The 16,930-nt window shown below is 38.3% G+C and overlaps 1 protein-coding gene across 1 annotated transcript in view; it reads left to right on the top strand.

Moving 5' to 3' along the window:
• Positions 1 to 10,699: 10,699 nt before the first annotated feature.
• LOC145991047 (uncharacterized) overlaps positions 10,700 to 16,930 on the top strand; it is a 66,134-nt gene continuing 59,903 nt past the window's right edge. Inside the window, exon 1 of the mRNA XM_083126749.1 lies at positions 10,700 to 10,718. The gene's annotated coding sequence lies outside the window, so the exon portion shown is untranslated. The remainder of the gene's footprint in view (positions 10,719 to 16,930) is intronic.

Below are 16,930 nucleotides of genomic sequence, written 5' to 3'. Positions count from 1 at the left end.
TATATACTGTGTAAATTTCGCTAATAGTAAGTCCAAATATTGCTTGAACTTAAATCAATCAATTGTGAGAGAACAGGATGATTTTCTACATATGAAAGATATTGCACCTTTAGCAGATAAGTACTTTTCTACTTCTTATGAGTAAAAGTTGATGATAAGTGATAGCATAAAAATAAAATAATCTCTTTGGACAAAAGTGAGATGATGGATACGGAGGTATGTTTCCCATGTTTTTAGTAGAAGTGATTGAATCAGCTGTGAAGGCTCTTAAAGCATTTGGATGCTGCAAGCGGGCATAGATTGACTTGGTTATTTAACAGGAGTATCACATTATATTTAAATACAAGGACTTTGATTGGAGCATGTAAATGTTATGTGTTAAGGTTGTTAAACCTTTTTTTTTAGCCAATAATTATATATAATTGTACATATGAATTTGTAAAGGTTGAATATAAGTGTAATTTACTGAAACAGTTTATGTTATTTATTGAATTGTTATGTATACATTTTTGAATGATGATGCCTACAAAATTCCCATTCCCTATGAGGGCATAGTGCTCTTACTTGTGCCACATTGATTATTACCAATAATACAAGTTCAATTGTAAAACTGAGGCAAATTAAATGGTACGTATATTTAAAATGGATGAGAATGTTGTAATACCTGGTCTACCCTAAAATATAACAGATCAAACCAAATCAATCTTCTGAATTCATTGTCCGATTACTTGTATTGATTTAGTTTCCTTAACGTCGCATTTCTGTCCCTTTTGGCTAAAAGCAACTGTGGGGATGAATGGTAATAAGATGAACGACGCAACACAGGTCCCACGGAGGATTTTAATGGTCATAGGCCAGGCGCCAGAGCCTCGTTGGCCTGGAAGACTGAAGTTACCGTCCTGTACTACGTTGAAGTGAATTTCTTTTTGGGAGCGTTCTCAAAAGATTACTCCTTACACTCCCATTACTTAAGGTGAAATTGTCATGAGATGAGCTGTCTTCGACGCTGAATACACCACCATATTCGTGTGTAATAACGATTTGTAATGATAAAGGGACTTTATAGACACTCTTTACACGCAATGTCACCCCATTTTATTATTGATTTTCAATACCATTGTTAGATTTGCGTGTGTTCAGACACGATGTATTCTCTTAAACCTTCTGTTGGATACAATATGAATTTCTCAACTTGTTCCTTATATTTATAAACAGAGCTACATCTAGACGTTATAAAATGTAGAGACAACTACGTAGTGCATCGCACATTCTCGATTTCCGCCATAGTTGAGGGGAGGTAATGCCATCAGCGGCACGCTACGACTACTTTTATGCCCCAGGTACAGTGGTGGAAACAATTACTTCCGCGTAAGGTTTTAATAGGGGCAAGTAACGCAGGAGGATAGGCAACACACACTGCACCCTTTGATGATCGGATGATATTTCCTGTCTTAACACTGAGAACGCCTTCCACGCGAAGGTCAGCATGACAGGAAGGCAAAGGGAGTTACGTGACTGTTGGTTACGTGGAGTGTTGTGCTTCTCCACGTCCCCACATTTACAGAAAAAAAGTAGAGCTGCATGCAATATATGAAAAAAGGTTGTGTTGTTTTCAAATAAAAGATAAATTATGATTATCTCAATAGTAAAGGTATCAGACGTGCCAATTTAGTCGGGACAGTCTCTTACTTTGAATTTCTTGAATACCTGTTCGTCATAGGCGTAACTTGCCGCGGGGCAAAAGGAGCATTTGCACCCCCTCCCCTCCTCAAATCAGGTTTGTTGAAGCTGCATAAACAGGACTAAAATTAGAAGCGTCTAAAATGTCTTATATTTGAAAGATGGTTCCAAAATAGATACCAAATTAATACTTTGAAAATGTGTCATTTTTGTTTTTTACGTCACATCTGAGTGTGCCAAATGTCTACTACAAAAGTGTAATTTCGTAACAGAAAAATTAACCCACTCCTTTTACTTCGTAGCCGGCTTCATTTTGAAACTGAAATTAAGAACATTAGTTAACAATGTTATTGGCGACCAATGAAAAAATTGAATTATTGTGTTAGACCCAATTCCTTAATACCTTAGCATAAACTTTATTATAAGTTTAAATTTTGTTGTAAGTCCACTTTATGCACAGATTGGCTTATCTGAGCTGGATACAGTTTAAAGCAGGATCCGAGCAACTATGTGCCTTTACATGGTATCGTGCCCGGAACCCCTTAATTACAAGGCAAGGACGTTACCACTATTTTTTTTTTTAAAAAAAAAAAGGAAAGCCCCCTAAGCGGAAGCTTCCCCCATCACATTCACTCATATCATTTCATTCACATTTCTATTTCAGGACTTTTTCAGGACAGACAATCACAAATACCCATGCCTTACCCGGGACTCGAACCCGGAACCCCTGGCGTTGTAGCGCGCTCTGCTAACCACGGAGGTCGACAATACGCCATGTGGGAGGCGTATACAATATTTTTATTTCGTCCTCTTGAAACGTATATGCAATATAATAGGTTGTTTAACGTTGCTACATCTCTATGGATTATATGGGTTCGATACACGGTGGAGGCACGTAGGCTTTTGGATCCTATTTTAAATTGAAGGTCCAGACCCGATTAGCTAATTTGTGCACAATACAAAAGCTAAAAAAAGAAATTGTCATAATGTTGGAAATTTCATGTTCAACCACATACGAAACAAAAAATAATAATTTATTCCAGGTTGGAATTCACATTTGTAGCATCTAATGAACACAATTATGAATCCCAACATATTTTCTCAGATCCATTTGAATTATACATGCATGATAAAATAACAGAAGTAGAGGAAAAAGAAAACCAAGCGAAACACGGATGCCTTCTCCAGAACTTCAAATCTTGTTACATAATGTTCTGGGTTGGAGTTTCGATCAGGCATGACTTTCTTGCTTTTACCCTTTTATCTGCTTTATTTCATCATTCGTCGTTATGGTTTACCTACAGTTGAAGAATAATGACAAGAATTGTCAATACAAAGCCAATAACAAACAGAACAACTCGAGTAGGGAGGTGTCAAAAATAAACGGGACTCTCGGTTTCTCGAATTGAGAATTTCTCTCTCGTTCTCGGTCTCGACTAGTTAAATATAGAAATCGAAAATGTATGTGAAGATACATATACGTATTTCGTATATTCCAGATTTCTAGTATTGTCTCTTATTTATTTGTGGCGGAGATTAAGGCTCATGCCTTTTCTTACACTCAACCACATACAAAATGTTCATAATATAGAACATATTCATAAATTGATTCATATATAAACATTGAAAATAACGATCACAAGTATACCTTTCATGTCAAACGAACAGCGGTAAAAATATGTAGAATTCAATGAAATACATAAAACATATATATATATAGATGTACACACACACTCATACATAGGTTTATATACATAACAGGCCACTACAAAAAAAAATCACTCCATGAAACTTTCTCTTAATCTTCTTTTGAAGATGCCTATGGAAATTGATTTTCTCATTTCATGTGAAAGTGCATTCCAGTCCCTAACCACTGATACAGTAAAAGAGTTACTAAAAAAATCAGTTTTGTGAGTTTTAATTGTAAGAAGATTGGAACTTTGGGATCTTGTGTGTGATAACTCTGGGTTTCCTAAGGGAAGCAATCTGTCTGTGAGATATAAAGGACTTCCTGTATAAAGTAACTTATATAGCATCACTAGTTTTCTGTACCTCCGTCTTTCTTTCATTTTAATCCAGGCTAATTTATTATAATATTCAGTTAAGTGGTCATACTTCTTAAGGATAAATATATATCTTATGCATGAGTTCTGAATTTTTTTAATTCTCATTGCCAGCATTTCATTACAATCAGCTTATACACTATCGCAATAGTCAAGATGTGAGAGGACCAAAGCCTGTACAAGTCGTTCTTTAATAACAGGCGGAAGAAATTTTTTGATTTGTATAATAGATGTAAGGAGGCATAGGCTTTCTTACATATATTATTAATGTGTTCAGACCAGGTAAGGTTTGTATCTATAATCACCCCTAGATTATTTACAGATTTTGAAAATGGTATGCATAATGCATGCACCGTTTAGTTGTACAGTGTCTCTCAAAAGTTTTAGGACAACGACATTTTAAACTAGGCAACCCAATTTACACAAGGCGTTGGTGGGTTGCATGTAGAGTTAGGCTCAATTTCAGGGTTGCCACATGCACATTAGGTATTTATAAAATACGCGAAAGAAAGATATCCAAATATTATTGCATACAACTAGAAAAAAATCAGTATTACATTTGTTGCAATACTCTCCGAAAGAAACAACGTCGATTTTCTAGTATTTCATTGTTGATGAGTCTACACAAAGGAAAAGTGGAGAGAGGAAACGAAAGGGAACAAAGGAGAGGAGAAAAGAGAATGCAATAGGAGAAGAGGAAAAGTAAAGAAGGGAAGAAAATAGAGGACGGAGGAAGTGGATAGGAGAAGTAATAAGGAGAAAGGAAAAAGATGCGAGGAGAGATGAGGAAAATGGAGCAAAGAGGAGAGAAGAGAGGAAGGAAAGCGAGGTGATGGAAGACGAGGAAAGGAGTTTGGAGAGGAGAGGAGGAGACGAGAAGAGGGGAGTGGAGAGTAGAGTAAAAGAGAGAAAGAGAGAAGAACGAAAAGACGAGGAGAACAGTGCCGTGGAGTCGGAAATATAAGACAGGAGAGGAGATAAGAGGAGTGGAGAAGAGTGGGATGGAGACAAGAGGCGAGAAAAGTAGGGAAGGCGGTATGAGATAAAAATAGAGGAGATGGACGGGGAGAGAAGAAGGAGAAGGAGAAAGTTATGAACAGAAGGGACTGGAGACGAGAGGAGAGAAGGGGTAGTTGCAGAAAATACGTCTCGGCGTCAATAACTGATGCATTGATAAAATTATCGACATGAAACATTCATTAACATTTTATAATGTATTGGAGAATGTATTAGATCGGTGCGAAATTCCTTTTGGCCGAGTTCAAAGCAAGATAAAATTTTCCACGTAGATCTTTGATTTTACCTGCGATTATACCACTAAAAACATGAATGTAATTTTCATATTTATAAGAATTATCCAATTTTTTTCCTCTTCTCGGTTCGTTGAAATTGAGATTTTGTTATTTAACATTTCCCCTCCCCCCATCGTTAATTCCAAACTGAATCATTCCGTTTCATACGGCGTGGACAATGAACGCAATGGGATATGTCTAAAACGTACGAAAAGTTTCTGCCGCCGGAGGGGTTTGAACTTACGACCATCAAATTATCAATCCTTAACGGTAACAACTACCCCACAAGCTTTCGCTCCTGAACAAAGCTAGAAGGAGCTGACCAATGTGAAATGCAGATGCAACCCCCCCTCCTACATGTCATGTGCAAAGAATACTTGTTTGTAACAAAGAAAACGAAGGCAATACGACTAGGCGAAAACATTTAATGGAGAATTGCACATGATGGTAACTTTTCAGTCGATGTTTGTGAAGGTATCTTTGCATTGAACTCGAGTGGAAAAAGGGGTAATATTAGTGTGTCCTGAATTGCCACAAATATAAATGGTTATTTCATTAATATTTGTCAATGTCTTTGAAGCAGAACACAATTATCGTTAGAGTATCATAAGTCAAGATCTGATACGTGCACAATAGATATTTTTGAAATACCCGAAAGAAATAAATCTAAGTACGAGGATTATTGTACAAAACTAGAAAAAAATATCAGTATTACATTTGTTGTAAATGAAAAATACTTTCTAAAAGAAAGAAAATCGATTGCTGATGAGTCTATACAAAGAAAAGAAGAGAGAGGAAACGGAAGGAGACAAAAGAGAGAGAGAGAACAGTTAAAGGGGAAGAGGAAAAGTAAAGGAGGGAAGAAAATAGAGGACAGAAGTGGATAGGAGAAGTATTGAGGAAATGCCTTTTGGCTGAGTACAGAGCAAGTTAGAATCTTCCACGTAAGATCTTTGATTTTATCTGCGATTATATCACTAAAAACATGATGTAATTTTAATATTTATAAGCATTATCCAATTTTTCTCCACTTCTCGGTTCATTGAAATGGAGATTTTGTAATTTAATATTTCTCCTTCCCCCATCGTTAATTCCAAATTGAATAATTCAGTTTCACACGGCGTGAACAATAAACACAGTGGGATATGTCTAAAACTTATCTCGTCGTTAAAGTAATTCCTCATCAGCTCTATTGCTTCGTTTCTTTTTTCTTAAAATCGTGCATTTCGTCTTTCATTTTCTTCATTCGGGGTATGTCTTTGGTATTGATTCTCATCTCGCTTATTTCTCCATATTGGGTTTCCCCCTCTGCCATATTGTCTAAAGTTATTACGACCTCTGTAATTTCTGCATGAGCTTCGATATCTTCTATCTGTCCTTCTCTCTTCTGCCGACTCGTGATTCCTCTCATAGTTATTGTCATTTCCTCCTGAGTTTCTTCTTTCTCTATCTCGTTGTGGGTTATTTATTTTCACATGCCACACACCAAATTTATCTTCGAAGCTTAGGCTCCTGACGACGCTCATCTTCTATATGCTGTCTCTTCCCATAAGGTGTCCCTTCTCTGTCGTTCCTTTCTCTGTTCCACGAGTTCTGTGTTCTACTCAATAGGTCTTCAGTCCTCACGTAATCTATCAAGTTGTCTACTTGTTTTATTTTTACCACTGCAATTGGCCCTTTGTTCGTAAGAGGCAAGGTTTGTATAGCTTGTTTAACCAGCTCTTTCTCGCTACAATTCTCCTTCAGGTTCTTGAAGCTTCTAAGGGTTTCCCAAGTATTCTCTTCTAAACTATCATTTTTAGACCAGTCGACGTATCTTGTCTTCAGGGCTTCCAACTGTCTTTCCTTGATATCTTCGCTACAATAATATTCAAGGAACTTTCGACAAAAATGCTTAAAATTCTTAAACTTGTGTAAGTTGAGTTGATACCACCCTGCCGCCGATTGCTCGAAACACGTTTCGATGAGATTTAAGGTCATGTGTTCAGGGATCCTCATGAGTCGGACGTTTGTAGTGAGTTCCTTCAGGAATTTCTTTGGGCACCTCTCCGATATGTTCCCGTTGAACTTCGGCAGGCACTGCAATTCTTGGGGTCTAGGTATTCTAGTTTTATACTTTTCACTCCCTTGGTATTCCTTATCTAATATATCTAAGAATCTTTCGTTATTGCTTCCGTCTTCACTGCTCTTCCTTATTCTCTTCCTTCCTTGTTTGGGATCATTATATTCCTTCCTTTCTTCTGTTGTAGATTCATTGCTGGAAATCTCAAAATTGATCCCTTTCTTGAAGTCTCATCTTGGTCACTGTTATGAAAACTAAGTCTCGCCACCTTTTCTTGAGTCATTGGCTTTCCTGACTTCTCCTCTATTTTCTCCACTTTCTCTTCTATTTTATTTGTTCTCAAAGCTGTATCGTTCAATTGTTCCTTGCTTTCGTTCGCCACTTTATCTATTTCCTTTTCCCTTTTGTTTAGTTTTGCTGCAATTACATTTAGTTTGGAGACATTTTCGACAATTTCCTTCTCAAGATGGAGTGTTTTCTTGTTGTTTGCTTCTAATTGGTCCTGGACTTCGCAACCCTGTCGTGTGTTTTCCTCTCTAAGTTTCAACACTTCCCTTTCAATTTTATTATTTATATGCCTACATTTATTGGAAATACTCGTATATTTGAAAAATACCCACGAATAGACGTAGCATAATTAAGTGGCGACCAACGTTGCGGCTAGAGAATTGTGTTTTCCATTTATAATGTCAACATCGTTTACCCTATCTTGTTTTCTACTTCATCAATTTTGAAAGTTACTACTTCTACCTGACACTTATTTTCCATGGTTTTCCTTTCCAAACTGATTGTTTTCTTATTGGTTACATCCAATTTTTCATGAACTTCTTCGGGATGTTTTTTACTTTCCTCTATGAGTTTCTCCACTTCGTCTTCAATCATCAGGTTTGTCTCATTAATTTTCTTCTCCAAAAGTTTGTTTTCTTCACAGGCATTAGCTATTCGTATGTACATTTCTTTACTTTCTCTTCTTCCTTCCTCTATCATACCTTTTAGTTTCTTATTACTTCCTTCTAATTATCCTTCTAATCTTCTATTATTCTTCTCGATTTTTTTATTACTCTCATCAAACTTCTCCTTTAATTCTCTGATATTCTCTTTCGCCTTCCTATTACTTTATTCTAACTTACTTCCTCTGCCTTCCTATTATTCTCATTCAACTTCTCTTCTACCTTTCTATTACTTTATTTTTATCCTCCATTCTTAACTTTCTCTCGCTTCGCGGTCTGATTCACAATTCTCTAGCCGCAACGTTGGTCGCCACTTAATTATGCTACGTTTATTCGCAGGTAAGCACCACGTTGTGAGCACCACTTAATTATGACACGTCTATTCGTGGGTATTTTTCAGATATAGGAGTATTTCCGATAAATTTAGGCATATTTTGCAACTCTTGAGGCCTAAGTTTCCAGGACATATACCTTACGCTCTCTCGGTAATATTTTTCTACTGTGTCCAAAAACCTTTCGTTGTTGCTTCCTTCTTCACTGCTCTTCCACTTTCTCTTGCTTCTACAAGTATAATTTCGGTATCTTTTCTTCCTCCGTTGTAGACTCATCGCTGGATCTTATTTCTTTTATTTATTTTTGGAAATAAGTTTCTTCCTCCTCACTTTCTGGATGACTTGTTTTCATTTTGATTTTTTAACGGATATCTTCCCTAGCTTTCTTTCTACATCTTTCATTCTCTTCTCCGTCTTATCTATCCTTCAGACTATTCCATTTAGTTTTATGTCCATTTCCTTTCCGATTTGCTGCATTCATTTTGGTTCGATTTTCCACGATCTCCTTTTCCATACTCATAGTTCTCTTTTTACTTCTTGAAGTTCCTGCGTGCTTATTCGTTTTAAAACTTCCTTTTCGATTATATTATTTATTTCCCAACTGCTATCTTCTATCAAGACCTTTGCTTCCTCTATCTTGCTTTTATTTTCATCTATTCTAGAAGCTGCTACTTCTATCAGATTTATTTTCGATAAGCTATCTTTCCATACTGTCAGTTCTTTGTTTATTATCCTCTCTTAGTTTCGAAACCTCATCTTTGATTCCTCTATTTATATCTAAGCTTTTACTCTGAATTAACAGCGTTGTTTCATCTATTTTCCTTTCCAGTGATCTTCTATTTTCTTCACACACTTAGGTTAATCTTGAGTACATCTCCTGGTTTTCAGACCTCACGGTTTCCAATCTCCTACTATTTTCTTCTAGTTTTTCTTTCATTTCTTTACTGCTTTCTTCTACCTTTCTTTTTATAAATAATAGCCTTTTTTCCTCCTTGTCGTTTCTATTGCTACTCGATAAGTTTTTGGGTGACAAATATAGATATAGCGCCACCAGGGTAACGACCGAAGGGACAACCAAGGATCGCTGTTATACCAGCTTTACCATTGGCCCTGTGCGACAAATGTATATAGCGTAACCGTCGTGCTTTGGGGCCACAAATAGGGATATAGCTCCACCAGGGTAACAAACAAAACTCTAGGAAGAAGCTTGCCACAAGGAAAAGGCTGAGATTTTGAATCGACTGCTTAACTTCTTTAATCTCCTATATGTACAATATACGTGGATTACGTCGATCATTGAGTTTCCTTTATTCCTTTTTCTTTTACATCCTTTATTTACAACCTTTTAATCACTACTCATTCCCTTTTATTTGTCTTATTTGGTTTTGATCACTTTCTAGTTCTTCCTAATTCATTAATAATTTACTTTCCGTTTTTCTGCTTGTGCTGACATCTATCGTCGTTTTCACCAACTATTTCCCCATATGTTTATCGTTGGCTTCGCTCGTTCCGGCACGTAACAGCCTTTGAACATCTGTCAATTCATTTATTGATTGATTTCTTTTGCTTTATTGCATTTGTCTGCCATTTTTGTATATTCTCAGATATGAATATTAAATATGGTAAGATGAAATTGGTGAAAGGCCAATCGCAAACATGAACAGGACACAACACACGCCCCATAGACTATTATATTTTTTAGTATCCGGACGCCAGAACCTCGTTAGTGTTTAAAATGCAACCCTGGGACACAATAACGTACTCATTCGTAGAATAAATGGGTATACCATTCTTTGTTAGAGGAACGCTATCTAAAGTACTACGTATTCTGTGACCTTACTTGCTAGTTACTTCTCAGGAACCGGTCGCCATATAACACCATAAAAACGGCTTCAACTTGTTTTATTGCTTTATGCTTAAAAACTTCGGGTTTGAAGATTGACAGATATTTCCAAGATAACATTCAAAGAATACTGTCATTACGTGCTGATTGTAAAACATGTGTATTTTTTCGTTTCCTCGACAAGAGTAGGAAAGCTGGTCATGCCTGGAATTTTCATGTATTTTTATCCTTTTTTCATCTATTCATTGCAAACTTCGATCATTCCGAATTCTTTCAAAAACTACCCAGTTAATGTCTGACAACAGGCCAAAAAAAAAAAAAACAAGCAGAAACAAGTTTACTTGCATCAGGCTCCGTACTTCGAGTTACTGATATTCCTATCTGCTACACCACTTTCATATCAAAATGCAGGAGTAATTAAATGTATCAACTCCCTTCTGTTGGAGGAGGGGCTATTCTAAATATAGCCTCTGTACAAAACTGCTGCCAACTGAAGAAGTCAGCTCACTTTCCAAAGAACAGTCATCCAGAAGGTACCAGGCGCAAGTAACAGACCAAAAATGAAGATTCATTTCATCTTAACGTTTCTGCAAATAGCATGTGCTTTAGGAGAAGTAAGTTTTTTCTGCTTTTATTACAACTATATAATGCTTTTTTGCTGGGCAGTTTAAGCAGGGATAAAATATAGCACACACTTATTCCCTTACATACATTGGTGTTGCTAGGAGTTGACAGGAAGTATATAACACCAGTTTGCAAATAGATGAAAGTAATTATATATATAGTGTAGGCACATAGTTCAAACTATCATAAAACTATTATTGTGTTTCAACAACCGTAAATTATGCATGGTGTTTCGTAAGTTCGTTTACAACGCTTGGGAGGTTATTGTACGAGTGAAAATAAGTTGGAAAGTTCATGTAACGAAATTCCGGAAACGCCTTTGTTACCGAGTTATTGACGTTTGAAAACGTGGGAAAATGATTTTCCGAAGTGAATAATGGCAAAACGGGTGGAGAGAAGTCGTCGGTGTTGGGCGGTCCACTAATAAATTGGGTACGCTCTTGTCAAAAATCACGCGGCAATGTTGTGCAATGTCGGCGTAAGGGATTCCCCAAAGGACGCGAACCAAGATGTTGACGGGAGTGGGGGTGGGTGTGCGTTCTGCGTGAGCTGGTATCGACGAAAATTGTCATGTGTTTAATGGTACCAAAAAACAAAGAAAATTTCCTGAGCGAAGGGCACCATGACGTAAAAACGAAAAAATGAACTGTCATAGGTTGCATACCCTGAAGGCACACAGTATGATTAATGGAGAATAAAGGGAACCTCATCACAGACGGTTTTCAAAGTATCCACCATGTACTTCCAAGCAGAGGCGACAACGGCGAATCAAGGATTGTCTAGTGCGAGCCAACAACCCCGGCGTTTCTGCTATCGATGCTGCAGCTACATTGATAGGGGCAACGAGGTCCTCGGCTGATACGACAGGTGTTTCGTAAACGAGGCGTTTCATCTCTCCCCAGAGGAAGAAATCCAGGGGCGTAATATCAGGCGATCGAGGTGGCCATGGCACAGGCCCTCCCCTTCCAATGCACTGGTTGTGGAATACGGTATTGAGGAAATGGCGCACATTCCGATCGAAATGTGGGGGTGCACCGTCATGTTGCAACCACAGTCTTTGTCTCAGTGCCAAGGGCACGTCCTCTAGTAGTTCAGGCATAACCTCACTGAGAAATGCTTGATAAGTGGGTCCACATAGGCGAACAGGGAGAATGTACGGTCCAATCAAATGGTCATGCAGTATCCCGCACCACACATTCACTGCAAATCTGAGCTGATGATGTGCCACTAGCAGTGCATGTGGATTTTCATGTTCCCACACATGACTGTTTTTACTATTGAACACACCAGCTTTCTTGAATATAGCCTCATTTGTCCATAGTACCGTATTCTGAAAATTGGGAATAGTTTCAATTTGATGAACAAACCATTGGTAAAAGTCCTCACGTGGGCCAAAGTCCCGAGGTAAAAGGTCTTGCACTTTCTTCAATTTGTACGAGTGCATCCCCTCTTCTGCCAGGACTCGCCACACATTCACATGGGAGGTGTTTCGTTCGTGAGCTAGTGCGCGCGTACTGGTGTCTGGATGATCCGTCACTGCAGTTAGCACATCTTCCACAAACCGTCTCGTTCGCACACTTTGCGGTCGTCCAACTTCTCGACGACTTGGCAACACTAATCCTGTTTCCCGAAGTCGAGTGTCTACAGTTTGAAATAAGGTGTGCGATGGTAACACCCTATTTGGAAAACTTGCCCCATACAGACGCCTTGCAGCATGGCTATTACCTCCAGCCTCCCCATAAATCAGATGCATGTTCGCCAGCTCTTGGGACGTGTATGCAGCCATCCCTTACACCGGGCTACAAGTGTTTATGGCCGTTAACACTAGTACACTTCACAGAACACGATAGTCTGTGGCTAAGAATTAACACGTAACACTGCTAGGTCAAATGTTTGCCCAACACTACTGTCCAAGAACCTCACGTCTTTCCATTCAACCGTGAATGTTTAACAACCTGCTGCTGGCACAGCACCTGAAGCACGAATAGCACAAACACATGCGCTCCTTCATGAGGAAACCTACACTGACACTGTTGGCGCCCCTAGCGAGAAATGTGGTACTTAACGTCAGATCACACGGACACCCGTCTGCCCTTCAGGGTATGCAACCTATGACAGTTCATTTTTTTCGTTTTTATGTCATGGTGCCATTCGCTCAGGAAATTTTCTTTGTTTTTGGAGCCATTCAAAACATGCCAATTTTCGTCGATACCAGCTCACGCAGAACGCACACCCACCCCCACTCCCGTCAACATCTTCGTTCGCGTCCTTTGGGGAATCCCTTGCGCTGACATTGCACAACATTGCCGCGTGAATTTTTGACAAGAGCGTACCCAATTTATTAGTGGACCGCCCAACACCGACGACTTCTCTCCACCCGTTTTGCCATTATTCACTTCGGAAAATCATTTTCCCACGTTTTCAAACGTCAATAACTCGGTAACAAAGGCGTTTCCGGAATTTCGTTACATGAACTTTCCAACTTATTTTCACTCGTACAATAACCTCCCAAGCGTTGTAAACGAACTTACGAAACACCCTGTATATGTAAATCATATCTCTCAGAAGCTAGCAGACTATTAAAAATGAAACACAGATAGAAATTTCCAATAACCTGGTAGACAAGGTTTTTCACAAAAATGCACATTTGATATCTACAACTTTTTATCAAGGTAATGGCGATGAGTGAGAATTGATCTAAACTGTTGACGAAATTTAGTTCTGTGCTGATGTTTTTTCTTGATGTTTAAAAAATAAAGTTTGTGTATAAAAATTAGACTTCGCCAAATTTTAAAGACATTCGCTACTCCCCATCAGCTCTGTTTCAGTCGCTGATTTAAATTAGTCAGCACTTCTGTCTTCATTCTACATATTACATATCGAATCCCGAAAAGAGGTGGCTCGTGGTTGCTTCTTCTATCTCTCCTGTTTCCATGACTAATAGATACAAAGATACTTAGTACCAATACATTGAAATGAGTTGAAATAATTTCGTATAATTTTACTCATAATCAAATTGATGATATTGTTATTAATTACATATTTCCGTGATAGCAAAGCAAGAATATTATCTTTAAATGTTCATGCTTGGAAATGTATTTGCACAAAAGAGCAGCAACAAACTTTCTTGTAACTATGACTTCAAAGCTAACCGTATTTTGTAATATTCCCCTGCATGGGATAAATGTATCACATCATTAACTGCATCTTCACATTTGTTGCACAAGAAGCAGTATTTCCTTATCATGTCTGAAAGAATGCGCTTCGAAGCAATTTTAAATAAAATTATACAATAATACTCATTAATTCAAATATATGAAGGGCTCGGTGCAATAAGAAGCTAACCCTCACTTCTGTCAAAATTGAGATACACCGTGCAGTACGTGCGGCATAAACGTCTGCTGCATTCACCAAGAGGTGGTGCTGGTGCTGTGTCACATTCGCGCGCTATCACATGGTACCCTTCTTCGAAGGGAACGTACGAACGGAAAGTTCAGTGCAACAAGGTGTCAAGCCACAGGAAAATGGTCGGATAACGAGGAAGGTCTGCAGAGCACCTCCTCATATATTTGTGATTCTGATGAGGAAAATGGCCCTCTGTGCGGTGACGACAGCTTTGATGACCCAGACTATGTGTGTGGAGTGTCGAGCAGCGAAAGCACCGACTCTGAGGTAAGAAAGAAGTTTTTATTTTTGGTATTTTTTGAAAATGTTGGTTAACACCTTATTGTCTCAGACTTGGGCACGGTGAAACGGTTGGTAAGTGTGCATCGTGATGTGCATGTTAATGCGCAAATCAGCTCACTATGCATTCGTCAGACTTCTTGCAAGTTGGTACAGTAAAATCATGAACTTATTCTGATGACAACTGCTGCTAACATAATGAATGTAGGTTAGCACCATATTGGTGAAATGATTAATCACGAAGAAATCGACATGACACACGTACATGGTTCCCTAATAATGACAAATTCTGACAACGTATCAACAAGCACATTGCGATAAATCGTATAGAATAGGAAAGGTGGCCTCCCGGATGGTAGCGTCGTCGCCTTGTAATCAAGGGGTCCCGGGTGCAATTCCCAGTGGAGGCACATAGTGGTTCGGATTCCACTTTAAAATGTAGGTCCAGTCCCGATTAGCCTTACTGTGCATAAAGTAGACTTAAAACAACAAATCAATCAGTCAATCAACAGGAAAGGTGTTGTAGAAATAATGTAAAGATAAATAATCAGAATTGTTTTGTCATTTGCAAAGATGATGTGTTTCGTAAATTTCTGTTTGTCGAGTGGATTGGACTGTTATTGCTTAGTGCTAGTTTACATTTTCAAATAAATTTGTTACTCTGATATATTTCAGAATGACCTTCACATCACAAGGACGACATAGCGATCTCCTGTGAAACATCCTCCAGCCAGAAAGAGACTGATTATGCAACACAGAACATATACCTCATGCAAAATATTAGAATTCAGAATACGAAACGTTCCTACACAAAGGGACAATCTTCCAGGCGGTCATTCACATTTTCCTATAATATACAACATACAACAGATGAATGGGCAGATGTGATCAGCAGTGCAAGTAGAAAGAAGCAATTTCATGTAACACGCATGCAGCAAACCGACTTCAAGGATCTCACACCACTTGTGGCATCAATTACCAAGAAAACCACCACAGATGGTAAGGAGCCCCTCAAGTTTAAAGAGGCTGCGGTGTTCATGATGGAATCCGCTACTCGCCATATTCTGCATGAGAGTTATTCATACCAGAAAGAAGAGCCAGTATGGGCTAGGTGCACCCTAAAGAAAATAGGCCGTCCACTGCCAGAGGTACCCCTACGTGATTTGCCATACAAGTACAAGGAACAGATTCCCATAGATGTCCGGAAATATTCAGACATAATGTCCCTGCTGGAATGGATCCCTTCAATATACCATAATTTTTATCTCAGCCTTGTTCCGACAGAAGTAACTGCCGACGAGAGTGCAGAAATTCTGGATGGACGTGATGACTGATACATTAGAAGGGCTTGGATCAGTTGAATTCAGAATAGTTTGTGCGACCTGCATTCATATGCCACTATTTGGTGTCAGTGCTGAGAATATTTCGGCTGACACTGCATGTCAATTAAACTTGTATGTCATTTTTTTCTCCCTACAAAATTAACTTTGATTTTTCATTCTTATGTATATTTTTTTTCACAATATAATGGTCATGCATTCCTGTTTGTTGCTATTCCACAGAACTGACACTGAAGATTGTGATGCAATAAGGATCTAACCAACAATGAGAAACAATGAACTGAAAAAAACAACTAATTAATCAGCTTTGCAATAATTGTACCACATTTGAATGTGTCCATTTAAACTGGAACCTTCAGACATGCTTTTGAAATCAACTATACTACGACAATACAAACAAAATTAAGATTTATGGATTTTTTCAAATTTTCAAATGCTAATATCTCGAAAACAACTTTTTGAGGGTTAGCTCCTTCTTGCACCGAGCCCTTCATACGTTTCTAAATTATTATTTTTTTTACTGAATGTAGTAACAGTAGATACAAAAACACTTCACCAGTAGAATGACATTGTTCGGAGGAAAAAAAACATCTGTGTGGTAACATTTCAAATTCGTTTATGTTTATCGTAATTTTGTATACGAATATAATTTCTATTTCTAATTCCTATTTTAGTTGTAAGTCCAATGTCTAAAAACAAAAATTATAATTTGCTTATTTTGACTGGCACAGCCAATTTGATCAGTGAGTAAATACTGAAATGTAGAAAGTAGAGAGGCAGCACTTCGTTCCTACGCGTCAGCAAAAATTTAATGCGACTGGTGTTATGTTACATCCGGTCGTAGCGGGCCACGAGCGGTTTTATTGTTGAGTCAGCAGAACGTGTCTGATCACGTTGAAGACATCGGAAGCGGTGGGGGGAGGGGGTCAATGGATTTGTCACGTTGTTTCTTGATGTATGCTAACCTAACACGTGCATATGTTTGTGTGTGTGTGTGTGTGTGTGTGTGTGTGTGATGGTGTGTGTGTGTGTGGAGGAAATGCGCGCGCAACCATTGCGT

The sequence above is a fragment of the Lepisma saccharinum genome, chromosome 1 (genome assembly GCF_977018435.1).
Source record: "Lepisma saccharinum chromosome 1, izLepSacc3.1, whole genome shotgun sequence".
In the NCBI taxonomy this organism is placed as follows: Eukaryota; Metazoa; Arthropoda; class Insecta; order Zygentoma; family Lepismatidae; genus Lepisma; species Lepisma saccharinum.
Note: the sequence above shows the minus strand (reverse complement) of the source record. Positions and strands in the feature narration are given on the sequence as shown.